Source organism: Podarcis liolepis, assembly GCF_965112155.1.
Source record: "Podarcis liolepis genome assembly, chromosome: 11".
Classification (NCBI taxonomy): domain Eukaryota; kingdom Metazoa; phylum Chordata; class Lepidosauria; order Squamata; family Lacertidae; genus Podarcis; species Podarcis liolepis.
This window is the reverse complement of record NC_139565.1, coordinates 62,216,044-62,231,553: the sequence shown is the minus strand read 5'-3', so window position 1 is coordinate 62,231,553 and position 15,510 is coordinate 62,216,044. Positions and strand designations below refer to the sequence as shown.

At 44.7% G+C, this 15,510-nt stretch overlaps 1 pseudogene across 1 annotated transcript; it reads right to left on the bottom strand.

The window, feature by feature from the left end:
• Positions 1-1,711: 1,711 nt before the first annotated feature.
• On the bottom strand, positions 1,712-3,242 carry LOC310688218 (WD repeat-containing protein 5 homolog; annotated as a pseudogene). Its single transcript has 2 exons — positions 3,223-3,242; positions 1,712-2,481 (listed from the first exon to the last, which is right to left on the bottom strand). The product of its transcript is annotated as a WD repeat-containing protein 5 homolog (transcript).
• Positions 3,243-15,510: the final 12,268 nt, after the last annotated feature.

Below are 15,510 nucleotides of genomic sequence, written 5' to 3'. Positions count from 1 at the left end.
CCCACTCTTTCTCAAGGATTTGGGGCAGACTGCAATTCCATCTATCTCTTATCTTCTAAGGTTCCACGTTACGAGACTTCATTGCATAATATCTTGGTTTTGAGAATCCTCCCTTCCTGTCACTCAGACGGATTTCCATCTCAGCCTACACCCAACTTTTCCTCCTTTCAGGGCTTAAAGAACTATTGCATTCATGGGATCAAAGGCCTGGGGGTGAGGGCCGCTGGAACTCACCTCGTTGACCAATTCCCGGTTCCAAAATCGCTGTGACACGCTCACTTCCAGGAACTCCTTTGAAGAAGTTCAAAGAGTCATGCTCTCTGCTCATACCTTTCTGCCACGATGGGTAATGCGTGTGATGCACAAATGGTTTCCTCCACACACTCATCAAGTGACTAAATGATGCAATCCCCCCTCCCCCCGTTTTATCCTGCCGGATCAGAGTAATCTGACCTTTGCCGTGTTTCACCAGAGCTTGTTTTCGCTCACCAGGAAACCTCTGAGTCTTGGAAGAGGGCTAGAGTGCCTTCATTTGATGCTGGATTTTACAGAAAGATCAGAGGTGCTGCTAATGTCCTGTCCACCCAGCTGCCCAACAGCCTCCTGAACTGAGCTGGCCGAGGAAGGTGCTCATAGAGTCACAGAATTGTAGCTTGGAAGGGCCCCCCAAGGCTCATCTAGTCTAGGGTTGCCATATTTCAAAAAGTGAAAATCCGAACACAAAAGTTCTTGAGCTTCTTTCCCTAAAGTATACTGTCGACACGGGTTGCCGTATGTCTGTTGCCATTTTCAGTGATTTCCACCCGGACACTGCTTTCAACTGAAGTATTTTGGCTGTGTCCAGGAAATTCCGGACAAATCGCCATCCTAAAAATGCCCTGCAATGCAGGAATCACAAGTAAAGAATCCCTGACAGGTGGCCTCCTAGCTCCTGTTTAGAAGCCCTGGGTAACAGTCCACCACCTTCTGAAGGAAGAAGAAGAAGAGAAGGAGGAGTTTGGATTTGATATCCCGCTTTATCACTACCCGAAGGAGTCTCAAAGCGGCTAACAATCTCCTTTCCCTTCCTCCACCACAACAAACATTCTGTGAGGTGAGTGGGGCTGAGAGACTTCAGAAAAGTATTACTAGCCCAAGGTCACCCAGCAGCTGCATGTGTTTTTGGTTTTTTGGTTTTTTTTTTACGCTGAAATAACTGTAAAGAGTTTGTGAAATTTGCCAGAATATATATATTTTAAGTAAAAACAAACAAAAAGCCGCAAGCAAGGACTTTGGAGGACAGGGGTTGAACTGGTAATTTGGGGTGGAGTGGAAAGCTTCAATAGGTTTTTTACTGTCAAATAGAATCTATCGGAGAGCGTGGTGAACAGAAGGACAAAGAAAAGGTGATTTAATCACAGGTTCTGGAAACTTGGGTGGGTGGGAAATGAGAAGAGGTGCAAGGCAAAAGAACACTTGTTCGGTCACGTTAAAAAAATTGCCTTTAATAATTAGGCACCATGGCTCTTCTATTTAAAGTTTTATGAACTAGGGCCTACCTGCCTGGATCTTTTTTCTTTTTCTTTTAAAATATTAACATATCCAGATTCTTTCTAAGTTTATTACTTGGCGGTAGTTGCTGTTAGAGTTCCCTCCAAGCAATGAGGATGACATCTTATTCTCTAAGGAGAGAATAGTTAATGGCTTCCCAGTAGGAAAAGCCACCAAATCATCAAAGAAAACAGAACCTTTTTATTATCCTCCCCCCCCAAAAAAGAGAACTATATTTGCCCAGTTTGGAGACTAGCCAAAGAGAGAAGTTTTTTGGGCCAAGACTAGGAGACATCATCTTCTCAAAGGTTGCTTTGCTTCCTGGCAAATGGGACTTCAAAAAACACAAACACAAAATACCACCATGTTTTCCAGACAGCCCCCAGCAGTCTCTGAAGTGGTGCTGAAAGCATTTTAGCAGTCATTCTTCCAAAGTTTAATTGTTTTGTCGTTTTCTAGAGCTGCTGAGGCAATGATGTTCTCCGTTGGATGGCAAGCTGTAGAGATCACAACATCTGTATGCTCCGGCAGCTTCTGTACGGTCTCTTGTACAGTTTGGAGGTTCCAAATGTAGACCAGGTTGTCCTCTGAACCAGACGCGATCCACTTTCCACCAGTAACGGAGAAGTTGGCAAAGATGCAGTACTTCTTGTGGCCTTTAGGCACTTTCCTTTGTTGTAGTCCCAAAGCTTAAGAGTGCTGTCCAACGTTGCCGTTAGAATATATTTGTCACTGGGACAGAACTTCACAAAAGACACAGAGGAGTTGTCATCATCGACCAGCGTTTTCAAACACTGTCCTGATGCTGTATCCCAGATTTGGCAGAGGCCACCAGAGCTGCTGGACATTATCAGGGAGCCATCACAGTTAAACTGCACTGCTAAAACCGGGTCAGAATGGGCTGGCAGGGTTTTTTGGAATTTCCTGGTTTTGACGTCCCATGCAATGATTCTTCAACATCAGCTTCGTTGGACTGGTCATGTTGTGCGGATGCCTGATGATCGTCTTCCAAAGCAACTACTCTATTCTGAATTTAAAAATGGAAAGCATAATGCTGGTGGTCAACAAAAGAGGTTTAAAGACTGTCTCAAGGCAAATCTAAAAAAATGTAGTATAAACACTGACAACTGGGAAACGCTGGCCTGCGAGCGCTCCAGTTGGAGAACAGCCTTTACCAAAGGTGTCATGGGTTCTGAAGACGCTTGAACTCAGGACAAAAGGGAGAAATGCGCTAAGAGGAAGGCATGCTTGGCAAATCCTCACCATGATCAACTCCCGCCCAGAAACCTATCTCCCCACTGTGGAAGGACGCATGGATTCAGAATTGGCCTCCACAGTCACTTATGGACTCACTTTTTAAAACCGTGTTTATGAAGACAATCTTACTCGGCTATGAGCAGGAGCTGCTGAACCAGATGAGGATATCATGGCCTCTATAGTGATAATGGGATCGTCTGTCACTATCATCTGACTGATGCAGAGAGCAGGACATAGCTTTGACTTGGTCTTTCCTCCTAGGCCAAACTGGTGGAGCTTGGACTCATGGCAGCGATTCCCCTCTGCAAGAGTGTGGGACCAATTCAGATTGTCCACCCTCAGAATTTTATGGATCCTGATGGATTCCTGAAGTCTCTGGGGGGCTTCCAAGTGGACAGAGCTGTGGTCTACGTGATTTCCATGTATACACAGTACCCTTGGAACTGAACCCCCATGTAAGATGCAATTGTACAGTAATAAATCATCTGAATGTTCTCTCTTGCCAACGCTTTGCTCAGTTTCGGAACGGATGCTGCTTCAGTCTGGTTGCCTCATCTCTCTCCACAGCCTGCATGGAGACAGATTCTGCAAGAAGAGCTCTGCTTTCAAGGGATGTGACTCTGTCCTAGGATGCCCCCGGAACTTCCTCCTGTTTGCAGCAGGAGCAGCAAGTGGAGATGTTAAAACATCCCAGGTTTGGCACACAACGAGCCTGCCTTTGCCAACTCCGGGTTGTGCTTTTTCTGGTTCAGTCCTGTTTCTTCTGGTTCAATCTGCCTTGAGACAATTGCTTCATTGTGCCGCCTCTAACAGGCTGAGCTGGCGAAAAGATTGTGCCACACACACACGCACAGGAGTCAGGGTGTGTGTTGGCAGACTGAGGTAACCAGTTCCACTAGGCAGGATGTATGCTTTCAAGACTCAGGGAGTACCAACTCCCCTCCAAAAACCGAAGGCAGATGAGCTGAAAGCAGAAGAGTCTGAAGGGAAAGGGTGAGGGGACGGAAGGAGGAAGCCAGTTTCATCCAGTTGAATACTCAGAAAAACTCATAAATAACTCATAGAGGTGCTTGAGTCATTGCGGTTCTGCCCTCCAGACGTGCTAGTTGGGTCCTGCACAGATGCTTGGAGGAGAAAAAAATATCTCTAATTTTGAGAAAGGTGTGTGTGTGTGTTTGTGTTAGGAGTGGGGGAGAAATTCTATTCAGTTCAAAGGCAAACCTACCTAATTCACACTTTCTGAAACCATTTGCAAACCAAATCACCGTCCTCCTTCGAAACAGTGATGTGTGCTGAAATGCACATACTAGAGGGAAGTCTGCACGTATCAGTGAAAATCTCACACAAAAATTCATCATATTGGAGGAAATGGCTTGCAAAGAGGCACGCATTACTTTAAACTGCGTAAAAATGTGCCTGTTGGGAAAAATTCACACTAAAACGCTAGTCAGTGTTTACGGGAATTCACGAAATCGTTGCGGAAATGTGGAGAACTGGATTTAAGATTGGAAGAATGAGGAGACCCGCTCCTGCTGGGTGCTCATGGAAGATGCTTCTTCCACACTGGGAAGGGATGGGAGAAGAATGGTGGGTGACTGACTGGGGCACCAAAGCCCTGTATCGGTGGGTGGTGCCTAACTGTTCGGGATGGAGAAGTCCTTCTGCAAGTGGCAATTCATTGCGTCAGCCTTTGGTGGGGGACGGCAAATGCTGTTGCACATTCTGTGCATGGGTCCTGAGCAGGACCAGATTGAGGTTGGATGAGGCCCTAAGCCAGGGGTCGGCAACCTTTTTCATGCGGTCCACCCACCCAGGTCAACATGGCAATCTGAGACAGCTCTTAGCTGTGTTTCCCAACACTGTCAAGATGACCTGTGTGTGTGGTGACCTGCAGCTAAGCATACGGAAGAGATCATGAAACAATGGCACTCATGCAGGCACCGACCTGCCTTCTTTGCAGCCTGGATGGGACTGAGAGCCAGACACCTGTCAGTGGCCTTTGGGAGAACTTGCACACCTGGAATGTCGCTTGCTTGACAACCACGATCCAAGCTGAGGATCCATAGAGTAGAATGGTAGAGTTGGAAGGGATACAAAGGGTTTTTGTTGCTACTTAAATTTGTTAGTCGCTTAATCTTGCCCAGGGTGACTGAAAGCAACTTACAGCCAGCCAGCCAACCAACCAACCAACCAACCAACCAACCAGACAATAAACTTCACATAGGTACAAGAGGAATGAGAACTACATTAAAAAACATCCCACATCTAAAAGGTCACAGGTAGTTAAAGACCAAAGGCCTGGCTATAGAGGATTTTCAACTACAGGAATACAAAGATTCAGGGAGGTAGCCATGTTGGTCTGACACGGTCAAATTAAATTAAAAAATTAAAAAAGTGTCCAGTAGCAAAAAAGAAATTTGACAGTAATCTTTGTATTCCTAATAAATAAATAAATAAATAAATAAATAAATAAATAAATAAATAAATAAAATTGTCCAGTAGCACCTTAGAGACCAACTAAGTTTGTTCTGGGTATAAGCTTTCATGTGCATGCACACTTCTTCAGATACTCTGAAACAGAAGTCACCAGACCCTTATATATAGTGGGGTATTTCTCAGAAGGATAGTAGGAGATGGATGATTGACTCAATGGGAATAGTAAACCTGTTGACGGCTGTTAATGACTGCAATCGGTCCTGCAGGAAAAAGCAAGGGATAGTATGCAGAGGACCAAAATTAGCTTTAGCATGTGTAATGAGACAAGAATCCAATATTTCAGAGTACAGTGGTACCTCGGGTTACATACGCTTCAGGTTACATACGCCTCACGTTACAGACTCCACTAACCCAGAAATATTACTTTGGGCTAAGAACTTTGCTTCAGGATGAGAACAGAAATCATGCAGTGGCGTCACAGCAGCAGCAGGAGGCCCCATTAGTTAAAGTGGTACCTCAGGTTAAGAACAGTTTCAGGTTAAGAACGGACCTCCGGAACAAATTAAGTTCTTAACCCGAGGTACAACTGTATCTGAAGAAGTGTGCATGCACACAAAAGCTTATACCCAGAACAAACCTAGTTGGTCTCTAAGGTGCTACTGGACAATTTTATTTATTTATTTATTTATTTATTTATTTATTTATTTATTAGGAATACAAAGATTACTGTCAAATTTCTTTTTATCAAAACTAAAAGGCTAGTCTACATAAGAACACAAAGCAGGCAGAGAGAGAGAAAGAGAGAGAGAGAAGATAAAGGACAAAGGAAAAAAAATAGGAAGAAGGAAAAAGAACAGAAAAAGAGAGCTTTTAATTCTTTATCTGTCAGCTACTGTATATATAGAAATTAGTCAACACATCCACTCCAAAATAACACCCCGTGAAACCGCTTTCTATAAACCAACATTATCTCCAATCCTCAAACCCAAACATCACGAGTTCATTTTCTTTTTCATGTAAAAAGTCCATAAGAAGTTTCCAGTCTTTAGAAAATGTTGACAATGGCTTTTCTCTGATTAAAGTTGTCAGCTTCAACATCTCAGCTAAATCCAGTCACTTTAACAGCCCTTCCTCCATTGCTGCTAATGATACGTCTTTCCATCTTTGTGCATAGAAAAGTCTTCAACTTTCAATGTTGTCAGGAGGCAATGGAATGGCAGATGTTAGGGCAAGGTGTTCCCCACTGTGTACGGATACCTTTGCTCATCAGCCAATTTGGCACCTTTCCCCCATAGCTTGCAGCGCAATAGAAAACCCATTATTTATTATCTCTCAAATAAAAAAATTCTTTCCATGGACCTTTTTAGTCAGCTGCCATTGGAATACTCCCCACATTTCCTACCTTGGGGTTTTCTTGATGAGCTTCCAAATATGCCTCCTTTTCTGCTGCAAGAAAAGGTTGTTTCTGATTATCACTATTTAGCGCAAGTATTTATTTATTGCATCAATATCCCACCTTACCTTCCTGAAAAGGTTATGGCTTCATCTTTCTTCCTCTCTCCTTGGTACCCTACTGGGGCACTTCGCTAATCAGGTCAAAGCTCCTAACATCACCCATGCTGTGCTCCTCTCCTTTTTTTGGTGAAAATGTCCTAGTTTCTGAGCCAGCTTAGCTGCACTGGCAACAGCCTGTCCACCAGCCAGGATCCAGCAAGGGAAAGGAGGCGAAATGCTTCCTTACGACCAGGTCTAAATTCCTCCAGCCATTTGCATTCCAGGAGGACTTTACTTCCGAGCATGATTTGAGAGATGCTATCTTCCGGAGAGCTCCTTCTTGAAGGTCAAAAGATATCAGAAGGCCGCTCAACAGTAACTTGGAGAAGAGCTTTCAGCATGGCTGCCCTTGTTCCATGGAACTGCATTCATGGTGAGCAACAACAGGGAGACACTATCTGCACATTCCACAGACAACCAAAGACATTTCATAGAATCGTAGAATTATAAAGTTGGGAGAGACCCTAGCTCTGCCCTCAGAAGAAGGAAGAGGACCTCCTTCTCTTTTGTGATCTATCTTTAGTGAGTAGGCCATCTATTTATGAGGCTGGTCAGTCCACGGGTACCTAGGAATAAATAGCAACCGTTTTCCTATAGAAGCAAACATTGAGGTGTACCTACACTGTTTTCCCATTGTTGAAACCACAATGGGAATTATCCAGCCCAGATGAAATGCCTTTAAGTCTCACAGAATTAAAAAAGGGACTTAGTCAGCTGTTCAGATCCCTCTCAAGATGCTAATTCATGGGTGCTGTTTGCATTTTCCATCTCAAGTACCCAAAAGTCTTGGGCTGGCTCCCCACTCCACCTCGCTAATAGACGACTGCATAAAAACCCTGTAAATATTGGCATATTTCCAATGACTTCTGCTTCAGCTCACATTCCCACCGGATACATTTCAGTTCCCTGTAACCTTTCGTTGCCAGTGGTTTAGCAATTTCGCTGGAACTGAGGAGCAAGTGGGTGGGTCGAACACAGCGCCAGTCATGTCATATGCCTCACAGATTAAATTAAATTTTCCAGGCATCAATGAACGTCTTTAATTAGTGGCTCAGAAATTCAAAACAATAATTTATCCCAATCTGTTGATCTTCGTGTGTGTGCGCCTTACTTGGGCGTGACGTTGGAAAGTGCTTTTCTTCAGAAATGACGCATTGCCGTAACTTGTTGAAAGTTCCATCTGGCTGGATTGCTTGGTGCTGGGCTGCGGATAGGAAGCCATTCACCCCACCTCCAGCTTCACAGTTGCTAATCCCATGGACCCAATGCAGGGTGAAAGGAAGAGACAGCCTACTAAATTGCTCTTGGTGGATTGCGTCACAGATAATCAAAGGGAGGAAGGGATTCCCTGTTCCTTCTTAGAATTCTCCTTGTGACGTTGTTTGCAGGCATGCACTTTGGATATGAAAAATCACTTCTCATCTAGTATGGGACGTGTTTATTCATTGGAAAGAACCCTGTGGACCTCTTGCTACCAGCTACAACCAACACCTCCCTCTGGTGCAATCTGTTCAGGCAAAGAGTAGAGGTGAAGGTAAAGGAACCACTGACCATTAGGTCCAGTCGTGGCCGACTCTGGGGTTGCGGTGCTCATCTCGCTTTATTGGCCGAGGGAGCCGGCGTACAGCTTCCGGGTCATGTGGCCAGCATGACTAAGCCGCTTCTGGCGAACCAGAGCAGCGCACGGAAACGCTGTTTACCTTCCCGCCAGAGTGGTACCTATTTATCTACTTGCACTTTGACGTGCTTTTGAACTGCTAGGTTGGCAGGAGCAGGGACAGAGCAATGGGAAAACTGCCAACCTTCTGATCGGCAAGTCCTAGGCTCTGTGGTTTAAAGAGTAGAAGACACCAAACGGATGTAATCAACTCTAAACTATTTTAAAAACTTGAGATTTGACTGTATGCTAATAGGGATTGTTCTATGTATTTTCATAGAAATAAAGTTTATTTCAAGAAAACTTTATTTCAAAAATAAAGTTAAGAAGACCTTCTTAAGCTACTTGTGGCTAGGCAGGAACTAGTTCAACCCAATCATTGCTCTTCAGCTACACGTAGACTTGCAACGGGATTTGTACACTATTGGAAGTATTGTGCTTTTTCTTTGACGATATTCCACTATAGTCCAATGGAAAGGACATCTCTGCTGCGTGTCGGGGGGGGGGGGCATTTGCTGTTCAACATGCATCCATTATAACCATCCTTTGACTCCTGTTTTTATTTTTCTAAACTGATCTTTGAATTACCGGTAAAATGCTTTCAGAATGAAATACAGTGCTATAGCACCCTACTACTACTAGAAAGTTAATGCATTGTAGTGAATACTTTTATAATGCTATACCACAATAATGCGGTCGCCTTATGGTGTTTTGGACATTTTGCTTTTAAAACAATGTTTTAGTCAGAATTAAAAGATCAATGACAAGAGCAAAAAATAGGGCCACAGAATGGTATGCACCACAAAGGCTCATAAAGACTGTGTGCTGAGCTGTGATAGCTTTGCTTCCCTAATTGTCACTGCTTGTGTTAAAACCCCACCCTTCAAAAACGATGGGAGAGATATGTGAAAGGTTGGGAACATCAACTCCACCGCGTGGGAATCCCAGGCGGATGACGGCAGTGCCTGGAGACAGGCAGTCAGGTCATGTATCCACAGCAGTGACCAGAAGAGGAATGAGCGCTGGGAGGAGCAAAGAGAGAAGAAACGCCCTGGTGCATCTGAAACAGCACAACCAGACCCCTTCATCTGCCCCAGCTGCAGCAAAACATGTCTCTTCTGTATCGGTCTCTACAGCCACAGCAGGCGCTGTAACTCCAATGGTTGGACTTCACCCTTAAAGGGTGTCTCTTGAGACAAAGAGATGCCAACAAAGTGCAAAGGAGGATTCCGTATTTTCCCATGAAAATGAGGAAATGGGCCCCGACTCAGATGCCGCTGGAACTCTCAAACTGCTGGGGAATTTGAGAGTGAGAAACAGTCCTAAAACAGGCCACAAAACAACACTCAGCCATTCCTAAAAGACATCCCTGTTGTTGTTGTTGTTCTGTTTTGCCCAGAGCGCTCTTTCAACAATGCCATCCGTGTGCCAGGTTTGAGTGCCAAAGGCTCCCAGGGAGAGGTATTCCTGGCAGTTGTTTCCCTGCAAGGAAACTCCGTTTATATAAAAGCTGGTCACAGCTAGATGCTTGCAAGGCATGTTGATCCAGACTGATGAGGGTTGGTTGGCACCGGACTGGGAAGCTGTCACAGAAGTTTGTCTCACTCGGGCAACGCTCCTACACCAAGGCGCTTCTGTTGCATTCCTTTCTTCCGCTACCTTCCCTCTGCTCTTGTCACTCTGCCAGCAAGTAGGAACATAAAGAGAGAGCCTGGCTGCATCGCACCAAGCCCTTGCCTAGCCTGGAATCCTGTTTCCCATAGTGGTGGCACACAGAGAAGGGCCTTAGAGGATGATCCTAGAGTCTGGGTCGGTTTATATGGGGAGAGGCGGCAGTGGCATAGCGTGGGTTGCCAGTGCCCAGGGCCACACAGAGGAGGCGTGGGAAGGAGGGAAATGGATGGGATACACATGCACGTTCAATTGCCTAATGGCGTCCATGTCACCCAGGAGATCGCAGCCAAAGAGATAAGAAGAGTCATTCCGTTGTCTGGAGATATCATTTCCTGGTTCACATGGAGAAGCCGTTTTCAACAGAGCCCAGCAATGGAAGCGTGCAGCTGTACTGAGGCAACATTGGGGTTGGAATTTTGCACCTCTAACAAATTTGCACCCAGGGCAACCGCCCCTGTGCCCCACCTGCTATGCCACTGAGAGGAGGTCCTTGAGGTATGGCAGTCCTGAGCTGTTTCCGAACGCCTCTGAATGCCAGTTGCCAGAAACCACACGAGTGGGGCGTTGCTCTTGTGCTCGCATCCTGCTTGCAGCCTTCCCATGGGCACCTGGTTGTTCACTGTGAAAATAAGATGGTGGACTTGACAGCCCACTTTCCTGATCCAGAAAACTCTTCTTCTGTTCTTATTTTGGGAAATCTGAAGGCAAGTACAGTGTTGAGATTTCAAATGATGGCCACAACATACCGTATTTTTCGCTCCATAAGACACACCTTTTCCCTCCTAAGTAAGGGGAAATGTCTGTGCATCTTATGGAGCGAATGCGTGGTCCCTAGAGCCGAATTTCCCAGGGGCAAAAAGCAGATTGTGCTTGGGTTTTTTTTAGAAAGAGGGAAGGGGGTATTGAAACAAAGCTGCTGAGCAGCTGATCAGCAAGCAATCGGGAGAGGAGATAAGGGACTCTAGCGATAAAGGAGGCTGCCTGGGAGGGGGGAGGTAAAGACAGCAAACTTGCAAGGAGAGGAGGCAGGAAGATTAAAGTAATGGGGAGAGAAATTAGAAGGAGCAGCAAAAAACTGCTCCAGCTAAGGAAAAGACACTAAGGCAAACAAGAGGGAAGGGGGTGTTGAAATAAAGCCGCTGAGCAGCTGATCGGCAAGGGATCGGGAGGGACATAAGGGACTCTAGAGATAAAGGAGGCTGCCTGGGAGGGGGGAAGTAAAAGCACATGGATCCTCAGGATTTTTGCATTGGGTCACCCCAAATTCACCATAGCATGTCTGTGGCCACAGCACGAACCACATAAATAATACATCCACTGTTTCATTCAGAATATTTTTTTTCTTGTTTTCCTCCTCTAAGAACTAGGTGCGTCTTATGGTCAGGTGCATCTTATGGAGCGAAAAATAATTTGGGTGGAAAGCACCTACAAATCATCGTTTGTGTAGCTGTGTCTAGGAAGAGGTGGAAAATATTGCTCATTGTGTGCTATATTGCTCTCTGTATAATCCTGCTCTTTGTTGATGGATTGGGATAAATACACCACATAGCAAGCTTCCATGTTCACCTTAGTCAATGGATCAGACAGAATTTCAGTGTACAACGTGGAGGGGGTGGGTCCTGTTTGCTGGGGACCTCCTGTGGCAAAATGCACTTCTGTGCTGTTTGTATTTTTCTGATGGCTGAGGTTTCTAAATTCTACTGACTGGCTGACTGATCTGCTTTGCATGCCAAAAACCAGAGCTCCAGTCTGCAGGCAGGGCTGGGAAATTCTGAAATTACCCAGTCAGGGTTGACAAAACAGAGCTACCTGGTCTAACTCTGTGTAACTCAGTATTCTATGCTCCTCCAGAGATGCCTGGCTTTGTCAACCACACAAGTCCTTGTGGAGCCATGGGTCTCCAGGATCTGAAATAGATCCCTGGCTGTGGATGGAAGGCTTAGCAGAATTTAGGGTGGACATTTTGAACCCGCTGAATCATTTCCAGAGGGGATCAGCCTTGGGCAACTTGTGAGGCTTGATTCTTAGCCTCAGTTCTTCCGATCTGTAAAATGGGAGCCTCAAAAAATTCGTGGGAAGCAGGGTGAGATAAGGGTGGTGAAATATCCTATATTCTGAACCTTCTATGTGTACAGTGGCTGGCATAACCCACCTCTGATGCCTTCAGTTTGGGAGGAATATTTGGCTGACTCTGGAAGAGAGCCAGTTCACAGTCCTTTGGAGAGGAATATGAGCCTTTAATTATTCTGATTCTACAAAGATGATTTATGTGCAATGCTTTCCAGGCACACCTATAACTTGGTTATTATTATTCCTGGCTGCTCTTTTGGATTTTCTTTTTAAGGCAAGGGTTTAATTGCATGTAATAGGGTGGATTGTGAACAGCCCGATAGACATCTGTCATGAGCAATTTGGGCGTGGTAGATCTTGCCTCCGGCAGGGAGGATAAATTAGGTGCTGTTTTGCACTACCAGGCTCTATGGCTACCTCTTTCATGTTTATTAATATCTATTTCTATTTATTAAAATATTTCTCTACCCCATCTCATTGCCAACAACAAGGCTGGTGTACATAAAAACAGACGTACAATAAAATTACAACTCAGCTGCTAGGTCAATGGAAAGCTCAGTTAAAAAAAATAAAATGGCGGTACAAGTTGCAGCACAAGCAGCAAGTGCTGACTGCCACAATTCAGAGAGGAGGCGGTTCTACAGAGAGGGCAGGACTCCAACTCTAAGATTCTACGCACAATTTGTGGCCCATCAGACTAAATACAGCTCACCAGCTACATCTGGCATGCTTTTGAACATCTGCATGGAACTGCTGAGGGAGGTTATCTGGAGATTTGGGGGCAGTGTCATCAGTATGATGATATACAACTCAATCCTTTTTCTTCAAATTCAAGGGAGGCTACAGAAGTTCTGAAAATGCCCTGGGGTCTGTGATGGGCTGAAATTGCTGTTGGCTGAGCCAATGAGAGGTTAGATGCTCATCTTGAGATGGATTACTATCATCTCCTCACCTTGTGATGTGATTTGTACCACTATCATCTTCCCTTGATCATCCTTAAATACTTGTTTCGGGTCTAACTTAGATTTAATGTATAATACCACTTCTCTTTTCTTTGTTTTATTGGAGGTTGGTTATAAATTCCATTCCAATTCTTTTATTTGTCAAGACTTTTCTATGTCTTTTAGCCACATATGTTTCTTGTAGGCAAACTATATCCAAATTTTGTTTTAAGATTACATGTTCAATTTTATTCCTTTTTGTTTTACTATTTAAAACCTTTACATTACAAATTAATATCTTGAGATCAGCCATTCTGATATTTATCTTTTAATTAGAATCTTGTTTCTCTCTTCTTGAATACCTGTGATATCTTTGAACGTTTCCTCTTCCTCACCTCCTGTTGCTCCCTGTTCCCCTACCATTGGTTTAGCTTTTCCTCTTTTTTATATCCCCTCCAAAACTTCTGTGCCTCATCCACGTCTCTGCATCTCTGTTTCTTATTTTTGTATGTAAAAGAAATTCCTTCTTGGACTTCTCATCTATAAGATATTTTATTGTTTCTCGAAGGCATCTGTTAGAAAGTTATAGTTATGCATTATTTTTTTAAGAAGACAGGCTGGAATTTCCTTCAGAATGATAATATTCTTTCCTCCAATTTGTAATCTGTTGGTTTGTATTATTTTGTCTTTAATTGATCTTGAATTTAAAATCATCCTAATCTTTGCAAAATTTGATTTAATGTGAAAGATCCTTTCAATTGAACCATCCAGCTCCTCCTCCTGTATCCCTAACCATTCAGACAATGCGTTAATTAAATACTCTTTTACATTCTCCTCCTCTTGCTCTGGGACTCCTCTAAAAAGTAAAATCATCTCCTGCTGCTTCATTTCCTAAGCCAATATTGCATCCCAGCTTGTTTCCTGAGTGGCACAGACAGGTATGGGGTTAAGATTAAAACTGGCCAGGAAAACACAAGGGTGTTTCAAAGAGGAACTGTTTCAATCAATCAATCAATCAATCAATCAATCAAGAGGTCTTAGAGTCCTGAATATTCTGAACCTTAATTTGGAGCAGACTGACAATGCATAGTCAAATTGACAGATATTACTGAAAATGATTGAAACATGTAGCTGTCTCAAGACTTCTGGAATGTGTCAGACTCCTTCCCAGCCCCCAATGTTTTCCCTTCCCCTTTTTTTCTTGGAGGAATTTAGGTATACTCTGTGTATGCAGGCATGTGGAAGGGATGCTACCCTTCTGAGTGTGATCAGCTCTCCATTGGATGGAGGGGACAGGGGAGAGAAAATCATCATATAAAAACAATGGCATTTGGAAAGGGAAAAGTTGAAGCGAAAAGGTTGATTCCTAGAGAGAAAGGCAGACCACACAGAAAGCAATGTCTAGAATCTTTTTTAAGTTCTCTACAAGTGCTCTCAGTTCAAATGGAAGCCCTGCTGCCCTGCAGCTGCTCTTTGTGGCACCAGGAAAGCAAGAAGCACTGCTCCTCCTTGCCTGCCTTTTCTGAAGACCTCCTTCTGGGCAGGCCAATGATCGGTCTCACTGCCTTGCCGTGTTGTTTTTTAGCATGGACAGGAGATGTTGGCTGGGTACAATCTTTGGATTGATCCGACCGCCGCAGCGTCTAAATAGCTCCTCGCTGGCAGCCACTGCAGCGTTTGACACAGCCACGTCCAAGTCACCCTGAAGGTCCAGGAGAGCTGCAATGGAAGAAGGAACATGAGAACCACAGCAGAGTCCTCCTGGATCAGGCCAATGTCCTGCGTCCTGTTCTCACAATGGACAACCAGATGCGCCAACAGGAAATGCATAAGTGGGACCCAAGCACAAGAGCCCGGTTCCCTCCTGTGGTTTCCCGCAACTGGTGCTTAGAAGCATTTCTGCCTCCAACTGTGGAGGCAGAGCCATTGTGGCTAGGAGCCATTGACAGCCTCTCCTCCAATCCTCTCTCAAAGCCATCCAAGTTGGTGGCCATCGCTTCTTCCTCTTGTAAGCTGCCCTAAGAAGACAATTATGAATCACATATAGATATTTAAAGAGATAAATTCAAAGGAGGGGCAGGGATAGGTCTGTCAGGAGCGAATGCCCCTCATGACAAGGACAGAAGGAGCTAGAGTTAGGCCCATTAGGTTGCTGAGCTCAGTATTGTTTACGTGGAAGAGGTTTCCAGGACTGGCCGTTTTTTGATGTGGAGATGAGGAGAAGTGACACATACGGACCCCAACCCCCTTACCATTGGCTCTGCTGGCTTTGGCTGATGGGAGTTGTAGTCCAACAAGATCTGGAGGGGGCTGGTGTACTGGACAGGAGAATGGCAAAGCAATGGGGTTGCAACGGCAAAGGAAAGCAGCCGGGGAAGTGAGCTGGGCTCC